Source organism: Anopheles funestus, chromosome 2RL, assembly GCF_943734845.2.
Source record: "Anopheles funestus chromosome 2RL, idAnoFuneDA-416_04, whole genome shotgun sequence".
Lineage (NCBI taxonomy): Eukaryota > Metazoa > Arthropoda > Insecta > Diptera > Culicidae > Anopheles > Anopheles funestus.
The window spans coordinates 84,462,451-84,476,311 of NC_064598.1; the positions used below are offsets into that span (position 1 = coordinate 84,462,451).

The window sequence follows — 13,861 nt, forward strand, 5'->3', positions numbered from 1 at the left end:
AGCGTGCTCTAATTTCGTGAAGGTGTGTATTGGTGTTTCGAACGTGAATCAAGATGCCTAGGTTGACCTGCTTCAAGAGGTGTATTGTGCTCATTTGTATCACCGGGTCGATCGATGTCCCATGATTGATTGATGATGTGATGTTACACTGCAGGTGTTCCAATTTTGGAGCCTCCATGTAATGTTGTGCGATAAAATTCAATCACTCTCTTTTGAAGCAAGTATCGATTGCTTTTTAGTATAATGTACTGGTAATATCCTTACATATATCAATTTTTGAATATTTTAAATAGATATTAGATACTCCTCGTCGACCTCCAACACCTCGAGACCTTTCAACTTCACCGGATCTCTACAAATATTTTTTATACTATCGTTGAATATTCTCGTTGGCGCCAAGCGCAAATTGCATTATCAAACTCGACAAATCTCAAACAAAGACCGTGTTGGGGCAATATTCGCACATGCTTTACCACGGTTGAGCACGCTGGCAAAATGTTGGTCGGGCGCAATGAACGTTAGAACGTAAATAAATAAATAACTATTATTGCTGGCAGCGAAGATGGACCCCAGAGGTCGGTTCCGTACGATAGTGGATGCCGTCCCGGTATCTTCCCGTTTAGCTGCATTAGGACGAACATAGGAGAAGGGAACAGAAGAGAAACGTATGAGTGATGTATAAATACAAACAACATGTAAATATGCATCATTTGAATATCATACTTTCATCCATCTTTCCTTGTTTCGGTATTTGGTTGTGACGCAGCGAGCGAAACACTACCATCGGTTTGCAACATTCAATTTTCTGTTCGCGTTTTTAGCGAAAAGCTAGCATCCAAGTCGATGGAGGCATCGCTGAGTGTTGGAGTTTGTTGTTCTGGACGTGCTGCAGCAGAGTTTCTTTTTCTCTCTTGGTGCGATGATTTGTTTCTTGCACCTTTTATGGATTTCCTGCACTGCAGGCAGCGAGAATCGATCGACCGAGGGAAGTTTGTGGAGATCTCCTGCGACTGGGACTATCATAAAACACATCCCATATCAACCCAGGAATAGGCCACTATGGTAAGAAGTTAATGGGACTGCAACACTTCTTCAAATATTGAGCAACATTGACATGTGCCTTGGTTCAATGCTCGTCTATCCACACTGGTCTAGGTATGCCGACGTCGAACTGGAATTAATTCTTGGAAAAGCTTGAGGTCTGAAATGTGTGGACCGACGGGGGTAAATTCAGGGTTCCAGGATGTGTTGCATCTTTGGATACCGCAGAAAACTATGAAATCGTTATTTTCCCATTTTCTCAGTGCCTCCATCCGAGTGTACACATACAGTGCAGCTTGGTGAATGCACTTTGCATTGCAAACGAAGTATGGCGCGTACGGTGAATTTATTGTGCAAATGTTTGCCATCGCTTTAAGGCAAGCTGTTTCTGTGGTATCGTTTGCCGGCCGTGTGAAATCCATTTAGCAGATGGCAGTTTGTGGTGACATAAAGAAATCATATTTTGTTTTATCAATTTTGTTATGACACTGTTGAGGACTAGTCGAGAGAGTGTTCTACCATCATCGGCAAGAGTGTATACTCTTGAGCGCTATGAAATAAGTATTTCGAAAGGCAGTGTCTATTTCTTATTAAAAATTATTCCAACAAATGGGAAGAACATTATTGAAGCATTGCGTTCAGTTAAAGTTTACCAAAGCTTCAATTATTAATAAGCTTATTTTTATGTTGAAATCAATTTCACAAAACTCTTCAAAATCGTTTCTATTTTCGATTATTTATCAAATGTTTACAGTTTCGCGTACTTGACATTGCTGCTATCAGCATCAAGATGAATGATTTAAATTGTTGATGACATAAACTGTACTAAGGAGGGGAAAAAATGGAACACAACAAATTTCAAGACAGCAGTAAGCTCTTCAACTCAACCTGGAATACGTGTTTCTCGCCTCCTCTAAATCTGCCATTAGATCCATCGTTCATTCAGTGTTACATTTCGCATTTTTTTCCTGCTAGCCAACCGTCTTAGAGCGTAATCATCGTCGCAAGTGGGTGTGACATTCCACGGAATATTTTCGAAATCAATAAAGACACACAATCAGTAAAGCGAGAGCGTGGCAAGGGTAACCAGGGATGCAGGAGTGAGTGAGGAAAACAAAACGAAAAAAAAAATGGCACACCATTAATCATAATTCAATGTTTTGATGTTCATTTAAGGGTGAGAGTGGGTGGTCAACGGATAGAACAGATCGCTAGAGCGGTGGTTGTGTTGCAAGGGGGTGGTGCACGATCCATTCGTTTTTTTTACGGATTCGATCCGCATGAAAACAAGCTTGGCAGGCTCGGCTTAACCGAGATGTCTCCAATCGACTGGAAACGGATTTTTTTTTATCGAGATTCCATTTTTTTAATGTTTATTTCCTCTCCAATAGCTCATGATGTAGACAACTGTCATCTTACTGACAGCGTTGAAGGGATGCCGTCTAGCTTAAATATAAACGCTGACGTCGGTGTACGATGTTTCGTACGATATGAAAATGTTTTTTGATTAAAGTGATTTATTTCACATAATTTAAAAAATACTTTGTTAATTATATTCTTTATTTTAGAAAACAAATGTAATACAAAATAGAAAGATATTGCTGAATTTTCCCCGGCGAAAAGACCAGAACAGACAATTCTATTTGTTTTGTAATGTATTTGATCAGTTGATACCTTTTCTTCCTGTATTAATGAACAATTCTGGTACAATTCCTTTTTCTTCCGTTGATGTTCTTCGTTCAACGAAGTTGATCTTGTCCTCAATTTCTAGTTCGGCTAGATTGCCTACCTGTCTTTCTTGGGATCGTATAGCGTCACACTTAGGTGGCAATTGCCGGCATTGCTAGGCAATCGAGCCTTAGTCACCCTTCCTGACCCGTCCCGGGTAAGGAAATGGGAATGCCCGGGAGTCACTTCGATTTGCATATTAATTGAAAATTCACTCACTTCACCAACGTTCCCGTCTTTTCTTGTGCAATACTGAAGCCTGCCCGGCCTGATAATGAACGTGAGTACAAACAGTCTTACCCAGGTCGGTTACTGGAGTAGCAGGATCGATTTTAAAAGCCTATCCAAAACCCCGTAGGCTTTGATTTTTATTTTACTTTTCGTTCGATCAGACAAGTGAGAATGATTTTTGTTTTTTTTTTCTTTGCAATCCACATTAGTTAACAATTTGTTTCCATTTTTATGAAGCATTCGGTTGTCAAGAGTTCGGAATTCATGTCGAGATAATCGGGTTTGCTTAAAGGCCAAATTAATTGTCTAGCAGATGTGCCTGACGGTGTGATATTTTTGTTTGCTTGTATCGATTAGAAAATATCACCTTTAAAGCATATAAAATTTTAATCGCCATGCCGATGAAAAGCTATTCTGTACGATTTTCATTATCTCTTAACGGTACCGCTCACACCACTCGGATCATCCTGCTTCACACAGTCAAATACATTTTAACACCTTTCTTCCTGCAGGTGGCAGATGTTTGCGATAGGTTAAAGGGGGGGGGGGGGGTTGGACAACCGAGAGCTCGATTTGAATATAATAAACTGTGCATGGCATTACCTCACAATCATGTCCCGGATCAGTCGGTAACATTATTTACGGTCTGTCTCGAACCGAACGTCCCCGGCTAGTATCCTCGGTTATCATCATCTGTCCGGAACATGACCAAGCATAAAAAATCATCAAGAAACTACCTCACGGACGCGATCAAATAAACAAAATAGGAGGCAGAAAAAAAACGAAACCTTTACTTCATTTGAAAAAAAATCGAACGAGTGGACGAAACACACACACATTAAAGAAGGGCACTAGTAGGGAAAAACGGCTAAATTTTGGAGTTCACCCGTCAGACAGAGAGATGATGGTGAAACCGTTTCAGTTCGCTGGTCCTTCCTTTGCCGGTTTCGCGCCGTTTCGAAGACCGTTTCGAAACGCGACCAAAAAGCTCTAGTCAACGTGCGGCGGCGGGAGGACCGCATCAGGCAAAATAGGTTGCCCCATTCCGGTAATGATGGCGGCTGTCGGGTAACAGCATGTACCCGAAAGCAGCGAAAAAAAGGGGTTTCGCTATGCGTTCGGTCATCAAATTTAATTAAAATTACATCCAAACCGTTGCCGGTTTGGTCCCAAAATGGTGGACGAGAGTTTTGTGTTATCAGGCAAATGTACAAGATGGGAAGGAAAGAGCAAGAGTTACAAAGCAGAAGCAGAGAAGAAAAAAAAAGCCAGCCCCGAGTGTTGTGTGGGAGGAAAGAGTCAGATTTGGATCTTTTAAAGGGAACAATGGGAGCATTAAAAAAAAAAGAAGTGCTATTGGACCCTTAACTCTTAACCATTTGTGGGAGTACGAGAGTACATTCAAATTTTTGCGTAGCTCTCCGATGTTTATCCGATCGTGGGGGTACTTGTAAGATTTGCTTAAGAAACTGTTTTTTTGTTGTTGTACCCATTTTAATGCTTTCTTAACTTTGGTTGCTTGTCACGGTTTTTTTTTGCTTGCGAAGGGTAAAATCTGTCGACACGCTGCCAAAGCTGGAGTGGAAAAGGGTGCGAGAACTTGTCACGTTTTAATTTTTAATGTTATTAGCTGGCGCGATCGGTTAATTTCGCCAGATGCCGATAAGAACGCGCGTTTAATAGTTGCGTAAAGCAGGTCAAAATATCGTGCTGAATAGCTTACTTACACACGGTTGATAACCCAAAAGACGGATGAAGCAAGTAAAGCTGCGTAAAAGTAGTACACAGTGTTTTCGCTTCCAAACAAACAAAAAAATCTACTACCAACGATTCACCGATTAAGATCCCCATGTGGTGGTCCTCGGCATTAATTAATTGCTCTCGATTCATTAGGGCGCTCTCTATCGGGCGTCACGTTGCCCTGGACCTGGGGCGGTCGTCTCAAGCGAGTTTTGACGTTGAAAAGAAGTAAAAAAAACCAAGTGATTCAAACCCACCTTGATCGTGTTACCGTACGACCGTTGAACCGCCTCCTTCCGAAATGCGTTCATCAAAGATAAATATGACTTGTCACGAGCGTTATAGTGGGACCATCGATCGTTTCGTTGGCGGGCTGGCGCTGTTTTGGTGCTATTTTAAAATCGATCTTTCCAAAGGGGTTTCCGTTTGTGCGACAAAACTTGACGGCGCAGCTCGACGATGATCCTCCCGCACACGCGAACATGATTTACGTGCCTTTGCGCTGATCTAGATTCGTGCTCGTAACTCGTCTGGCTGATTATTAAGAAGCACTATGTGCAACGTACAACTCGCACAAGCAGACGGGGCTCGTGTGTATTTGTGGTCAAAAATAAATGACTTTAACGCATTCGCCTTACCGGCACTAGGAAGCGGTGTGCCGAGGGCATATGACAGGTTGTCTTAAGTATCGTTTAAGTAGATTTTCAAATCTTCTTCCCTTCATTACGCGACGCGAAACACCCGCAATGATGGCAATGGTTGCTAGCGTAAGAGGTGTAATTTTTCATACGGATCTCTGCAGATCACGCCCGTTTGGTGAAGATCGTCCCATTGCTGGAGTGCTGGGAGGTCACAATTTTAAAATGTACAGTTTATTTAGCCGAGTAGGATGTCGAGTTAATTTCTCAAGAAATCTATCAAACACAAATCGCATTCGGAATCGAAACGGAGCAGAAACGAAACGTGGAGCATCGTGTGATTGAGGTGGAAATATGATTTCTATTAACAATCAATCACTGGTTTGATCCACATAGGCCACGGTATCGTGTATATTCGCCTTACTAAATAGCGATTTATCATGTTTTTTCTCCGCACCACCAAATGCCGCTTTTGGTTTGGTTTGTGGTGTGAAGAAAAAGGGATGAAGCATTCCCCATTCCTCCTTCCAGGCGGGAATCAGATTATAGCAGACTCCGAGCTCTCTGTCAAATGATGTGGCTTCAAACTTTCTTGTGTTATTTCTTCTTCTTATCCCATAAACTCTTCTTAACGCCCACCTCGCCACGCGTGGAGCCCGGGTGACGGGCGGGGGAATCCATCATCGGAATATGAAATGTGAACTCGTTTTTCTTTTGTGAAAGAATAACTTTTTCTGTACACATTCGGTGTGTAAACCATTTACCAATCGGTTTGTTCGCGAACGCCGGGACGGTTTATTTGATTAGCTCCGGGAGTCCCGGAGTTCTTTTGCGGAACGGAACTGTGCATCTTAGACCGAAGACTCCCACATTTTGTTTGATCGGTACGGAGTTCGGTGAATCGAAGATACAGTGAGAGCAGTTTCTGGGAGAAGTTTGTCCGTTGGTAGGAAGTTTTGGTTGTTGGGAAACGTTGGACGAACGAAATGGTGGGAAGAAAAATCAGCTAAAGATGAACAGTAATTGGTGTCGATTTGTTGTACGAGTTATGCTTTTGCGAGTGCATAATGCTAATATTCACAAAGAAGGTTAACGATCCATCACGCACACGGTCCTGGATATATAGACTTTCTTATCAAGCTCTAGAGATATTTCCAATTTTGAGAGTTGCCTTGGCTATTGACTGGCTATCCGTGACATGGTTTATCCATAGTTGGACGGTTGGTCTTAACACTACATGATCTAGTTTTCAAGTCGTGATTTAGGAACTATATTTTACTACTTGTAAAAACTTTTGTTTTGTTTGAGTTTGTGTAGGCTTGGATCTCCACAAACTTGACATTTCATGCGTTTTGCTTATCTTCGTTATAGGAAACTCGAAATTCATAAGTATTTGCCTACTTTTTAAACTTTTCCAACAAACTGTGATACTTTACCAATTCTGGTTCATTTCCAACGATAAATCCCTAATGGGAACACTACATAAAGCAAAATGCACTGTACACGATAATCCAAATTCCCTTTCAAGAACTAAATCCCATTCGGAGTATCTTGCTGAGCATAAATTGTGATCAGTTTGCAATGCTCCAGCTGATAATCCTCTGTATTCGAGAAGGTCTAGAACCCGTACCCGTAGTCGGTTCCAGAGATTTTCTTAATCTGCTATCAGAAATAGAATCGGTCTTGCAATGGCTTTCCTATCTGCCTCCCTGATGATGTTGTACCTCGACATATTCCTATGTCATCCCTGCCTCATTACCCAAAGTGCACAACAGCTTCCCTTTGGTTGGGCTACAATTTCGCAGGAGTTCTAAATCGAGTGGAACTTCATAACGGGGCAGGGTGCACTTTAGTGCTTCTTCGTGTGCTCCCTAATAATCGACGTGAAAAGGGGGAAGTAATGCATGCCTCCCCCGGAGCGTTGTGCACAGCTTTTATTTCGCCCACTTGGCATCCACAACCGACACAAATACACACCAAGAACTCTCTATATACGCGTTTATCACAATTTATTGGCACTCTAATTGGCACTAATTCATATGTTTTTATCGCTTCAGTCATTTTTAAGCTGACGCCGACCTCTTTTCATACGAGACCGGGGCCGAACGGTTGCCGATATCGTTTGTGGTCGTCGAACCGATGCAGTTGCGAAGGGGTAAGGGTACGGAAAAGTCGTGCGCAATGCATCTGGTAGTGTCCGGGGAGCCACCATTGACTATTGGAGTTTGCCTTCTCTACCGCTCCCGGTTGACGGGGAGTTTTTTTTGTGTGTTTGCTTCCCCATAAGTGCAATTACAGAAACAACCACAGCGGGCTAGAACGGTGCACATAAGTTCGCTAAGTACCAATGGACCCTGTGCCACGCTGATGACGCTGCAGTTTGTCCCTGCGTAGGCGGTCTCCGATGGCGACGATTGTACGCAAAATGTCGCCACAACGCGCCACCAATGGTACCACACACTCGGTTTGGAAGCGGCCACGAGAGGATTCGGTGCTCGTTACGAACGCGCTCCATACCCATGCTCCAGGCTTTTTAACTCGCTGCTTTGCCAGTTTTTGTGCAGTGAAGGATTTAATTTAATCTTTGCCTCTTTTCGATATCAAACGCTGTGAATCGATGGTTCGCTTCGGTAGGTTGAGGGTTGGTACGGTATCTGCTTCACTTTTTTTCTTATGCGTTTGAGCGATAAAAAACGGAAACTGGTTGTCCACGAACGGTTTGCGAGTGTACGGATTTATGGAAATGCGAAACAACGCCAAACAACAAACTCTTCGCAAATAAGAGACGAGTACCGATACCGTACGAGGTGTGCAAGAACACCACGGAACGCACGAGAGTTCGCACAAAAGATACGGGCGCACTTTCGCGTACGGACGAACTGCATCTTCTCATCGCCATCAGCCAGCCGCCTCCGCGCTCCGGTGTTTGGGCTTATCGGTAACGCCGAGATCTAGGACGATTTTTCACGGCAATCCAATCACGACGACGGTTTACTGCGTCCCGAGCAGTTGATGGTGATTACGGTATGGCAAAGACAGTAGGAGGAAGGAGCTGAGTGTCCCAATGGAGAAGTTATATTTGCATGATCATCTCCGGCAATGGCAATGGGTGGGTTATTTTGAGAGGGAAGCGATTCACCTGAGGGCCCCCTTCTCCCTCCCTTTCCCATTTCGCTTCGCTCCTCACGACATTGCGATCGTGCGCCAGCGTTTTGAGCGATAAATTAAACATATTTGCATATAAACAAGAAATCACTTCTTTCGTTCCCTTTTGGGCGTTTTTGTAGCGGTAGTGGCAGCGGGGTTTAGGGACAAGGAATTTAGGGTGACGGCGCGCTATCAGAGATGCACGGAAATGTTTCATTTACGGTGAGTCATGATCAGCATCATGATTGGCGAGACATAAGATGTCACTGTGTTAGTGTGGCTTCTGTGGGCAAAATCAGCACAGTAAACAAAAGTAAATAGAGTCATATTTAAATATTATCTCTTTTAAATACTCTCCCTCTCTCTCTTCATTAAGAAGATTCGAACTGCATATTTAAGGAAATCGTTTAACAATCGTTTAATTGTAAACTATGTAGATTATCGCACTTTAAATTCCATTCTATAATTTTATTATAGAATTTATTATTGCCAAAACAGGATTTTAATGTTTACTTTAACTTTATTAAACTATGATAGTGATTTAAGATTCGTTAAAAGTGTTAAATTTCCACAAGCAAATTAACACGCAGCGTCATACAAAAAAATGAACGAAAAGAAAAGTTGACAATTGAAATGTAACGCTCCGTAACGCTTCGGTCTGGATTTTTTCGATGAACATCCAAAATGTGAAAATGGCCAAAATTATCGTTTCTGTACTTCAACAGTTCAGTTTCACTGGAACAAAAAGTAAAGAAATCAAAATATTTTAATAGTTTAGAAATTTAGTGAATACATTTTTAACTATTGGACCCGGGACCATTATAGACATAATATTGTTGTTGTCTATTTCATTTCTACAACAAAAATTACATCTTTTTAGGATCAATTTTATGATTTTTTTTAAGATTTTGAATAATAGAAATAAATTTTAATTAGAAATAAATGATTTCTGCATTTCAGTGCAGCACTTTGTTTCGTATAGCCTAGAACCAGACAACGTTCTGACTCAGATAATAGCAGATCTAGTTTGTAAACCATTTTCACTGCAACAAAGTGTACCACGGTATGCGTACAGCTATTGATAGACAACTAGAGCATATCTATCGTTTGGCAAACGTTACGAAATGTTCGCTAGCAGCATCATGAAACCTAATGGTTAGGAGTGCATAAGGTTTGAGTGGCTATCAAAACCGATTAGAGAGCATTTTGTACATTCCCACAGCCCACATACTACCCTCTTACGGTGCATCTACCCACTACTGTTGGCATCTGCACAATCAGTGTGCATCGTGCATTTGGTGCAAGAGTAAAAGCTATTTTCATTTCACACGACCGAATTAGCTTATCGATAAGAGCATTCGTACAAAAACAAAAACCTTGAAGCAATTCGGAGCAAAAATCAATCGACGGCACATGGCCGTGTTCGTGTCTGTGTGTGGAACAGAACCAACGTCCGAATGATAAATTGATGTCCTTCTGTACTTATTTTTGCAGCTAGAAAATGCCTGAAGATGATTGCAATTTCTCTGCTACAGTGGTTTCATTTTTGTTTTTTGCTTTATGAAGGCAACGAACATACGGCAGTAGGGCCGATGATAGTGGTCGATGATGCTATTTTTAACCATCCCTTATTGCCAATACAAGCCTATACGGTCGGTCTGTGCTCACGGAAAGGTGCCTCGTATCAGCAGCCATACCGGATACTATTTTTCTTTACTGAGTTCACTTTATCTGTGCCCCGTTTTTTTTTCTTTCTGCCCGACACAATCATCATCAGCTTCTTTATCAACTCTATCGTGACCATTTCTACGATGATGACGCAGTACGGCTAATGGTTTTTTTTCTTCACTCCTACCGACGACTGCAGCAATAGCGCAACGGTTTTATGTGTGCATCGTTGCAAATGCGACACAATGTACAGCTGCAGTCGCAAGCCAAAACCGAACCGGTGCAGAAATTGAGAAATGTTCTGTAATATTTGCCCACCCATCCCATCAGCGTGTGCGACCCGCTCTCACACACGCGCGCGCCTGTCTGCGTCAAGAGCACTTTCCCAACCGTTTTTCTTTCGGAATTGCTTTTAACAGCTTTCTGAGCCGCTCTTTGCGAATTTCGTTGCGCACGTATACACGAACCTGGTTGTATACGGTGCACGGTCAATTGTAGCGCGACTGGCAATCAAAGCATCATCGTTTCGATCATCGGTCCCGATGCATTCGATCCGATCCAATTGGAAGTATGACCTTCGTCCCGTGAGCGTTGTGTGTTTGATAAGCGAATAAAATCTACCCATTCGGTTCGATGCATCCATCGTTTCCGACATGCTTGACGCAGTGACCCAGATATGTGACAGTTTTTGTTTTTTTGTTTTCGCTTTAATTGTACCACTCGGGACACGAATCGTAAATTGAAGTATCGAGAAGTTTTGCTTTTTTATATTAATTTTGCAACAGAAGAAATTCCTTTTTAGCAGTAGCAACTTACTTTAAAATATCATTTTTATGTTTTAATTGATCAAAATCGTGATGTTGAATTTATTTTGAAATAAAATAAAGTGCAAATATTTCTTGTGGAAAACTTCCTACAGTAACACAAACCCTTTTTTTGTTTTAGCGCATACTCCAAAGGGTTGTATATTTTTAAAATTTTCCAACATATGGTTCATTTTCCTTCAGCACGATTGCCGATGCACAGCACCCGGGACGTATTTCACATTTAATTATTTTTACTCGGCCCCGTCTCAGCACATCCGTCCGGGCGAAAAAGTGCAGATGCATCGCAAACGGTACCGCCACTCCAAATGGTCCGTACGAAATTCACTATCAGATTGTACCGCCATGCCGCCACGTAACGCATTTTGCCGGTGGAAAGATCAACCGGCCCATAATATGTTCATTATCAAACGGTCCAAATCTCATTTGCTGCCAACGATGCGTTGCTTTTGCTTCGTGCGATGGGTAAAAGATTTGTCCGCTGCAAGCAAAAGTCAAAGTCGACCCGCCCGATCGTAATCAAACGGTAAACGCTACCGAAATGCGGCCGATGGTTCATTGACGCGAGCGTAGAACGACGGTGTCGTCCATCAGCCGGGGCTGATAAATTGCAATCCAGATGTTTTTAATCTATTTAAAGAATATTTTATTTCACTTCCTTTTTCCGTAGTTGAGAGAATGGGAGGGAAGATACATTGGGTCGTGAGGCTTTGCTGAGAAGAACTTGCGTCAGTTAGGTGTGGTACTGCTGTTGCTGCTGATATCATCCGGGCATCCGGGCCTGCATACTTTGGTTGTGCGTCCTGTTGTATCTTACCATTCCTGGTGGTCCTACCGGATCTGCATCGAAACGTTATTCCACTATCAGCTGCATCAGGTTACAACCTACAGCTTGGAGAATGAATGGGGTGTTCCTCCATTGGTACCTGCTGTTTGCCACTGCTACTTGTCAGTGTCGCGATACGTGTTAATGATAATCTTCAGGGTTTTAGAAACTCATACAAACACACAGACACACACGGTCGTACGCTATTGCTTGTCAGTCATTAGCACATATTGCTACCGTACATGGCAACAGATGCTGCGATAGAGTCGACTGCTGCTTTTGGAGTACCGTGGTGCGTCCGCTCCACGCCCTTTTGTGTACGTTGAATCGATTTTAAACTCCGCTGCATGTACCGTACATACTGGAAGAGGTATTGTAAGTCTTAGTACATCCTACGCAATGACGATACCGCACGACGAACTTGTTGGAACCGCGGTGTTGTTGTTATCCTATATATTTATATATTTGTTACTCCCTAAGGCATCACCCCGGACAACTTGCTGGAAGACAAGTGTGTTGTGCATCTTGTGTAAGTCTCCAAGCAATTCGCGATCGTTTTGCAGACGCATTCGCTTTAGGCACTGCAAAAGACACGAACTCTTACCTAAGAACTGCAAAACATACCACATCGACCGTTCTTCCCTCGCCGAGTTCACTTACGGATGAAATATTTATAAAGTGACTCAACTCAAGTGCGCCCACCGTAAGAATAAGTAACAAAGTAAGACAAGAGGTAAACGGTGTATTCTTGAGTAGGAGCCGTTAACAACGGCACGGGGTTAGATACACGTACGCACCACTCAAATTCAGGGCGTAGTTGATATAAATGTAAATGGACTCAAAATTGACACAATATAATCATTTCGGTTCGCCGTTCCGACCAGTGAAGGTGTACCGGAAGATACGTGGAGTAGGGTGTGATACAAACATTGAAGCATGTTAGTTACCCGGGGCGAAATTATTCATTCACTACACGAAACCCCATTTATGGGAGTTCTGGGGTGAAGTGAAACAATCGCAAACCTCAAGTTACAAGATTTCGTCGACGCAACTCCTGATCGATTGGGGAAACGATCTTGAGGTCATCGCATGGCGAACAAATGTGACACCATATGTACTCGGAATGAACCAAAAGATGGTGCCAGGGTTTTTTAGTTGTTATTTGTTTGTCAATCTGGAGGTGTAATACTTTGCTTTGTTGCTTACAGTATCGTGCAAGACCACTACATCACCACGTAGATCCGTGGTGAGTTATTAGCAGTAAAAGCTTAACGTTTCCTTCTTGGGGAACTACCTCCATGAATGAAGTTCTTGATCACCACACTGTGAGGCTATTAAATTTTACCTTAATTAATATTTGATAAACACCTCACGATAGTGGGAAATGGGAGAACAAACCATTCGTGCTTCTTTGTGTGGAACATATAAATTGTTAAATCACCGTAAAAAAAGGCTCTTTAAGCAGTTCCGATCGTGATCATATTCTCGGATTCGTTGAACTCCACAACTGGAATGGGCCAGTAGGCAGCTTTTGCGGGTTTGCCTCATTCGGTTGGCATTTTATCTGTTCCGAACGATCGGATGGATCGGTGTTGTCCACCCGCTCGATCGTCAGCAATGTGCGCACATGTACGTGCGTGTGTCTTTAGCATATTATCACACAATCACCACTTATCATTCGCAGCCAGTCATCATCATCATCATCGTCACCATCATCAGCATATTGTGTGTGTGAGTAAGCGTTCGTCGCAGGTTGTGGGTACATCGGTATGGTTCTTACCCCTCGTCGAGGTGACTCCATCGGTTCAACGATTCTTCGGCGTTTGCCATACAACTCCTCCTTTTCTCCCCCCCAATCCTCAACTTTTCCCCGCTTTCCCAGCAGATACCACTTGACACTCGGGCTCATCCGGGGAGCAAAGTGGTAGAATGAATGACAAGATGGATTTTTATGCGCGCGGTGATTGACCGCGACGCCACGCTAAAATACGCGAATGTTGTTCTCCTGTTAGCTTCGT

The 13,861-nt window shown here is 42.7% G+C and overlaps 1 protein-coding gene across 10 annotated transcripts in view; it reads left to right on the forward strand.

Annotated features, from left to right (window-relative positions):
- The window catches only part of LOC125764462 (ras guanine nucleotide exchange factor P-like), a 227,678-nt gene that overhangs the window by 144,730 nt on the left and 69,087 nt on the right, over positions 1-13,861 (forward strand). The window lies entirely within an intron of this gene.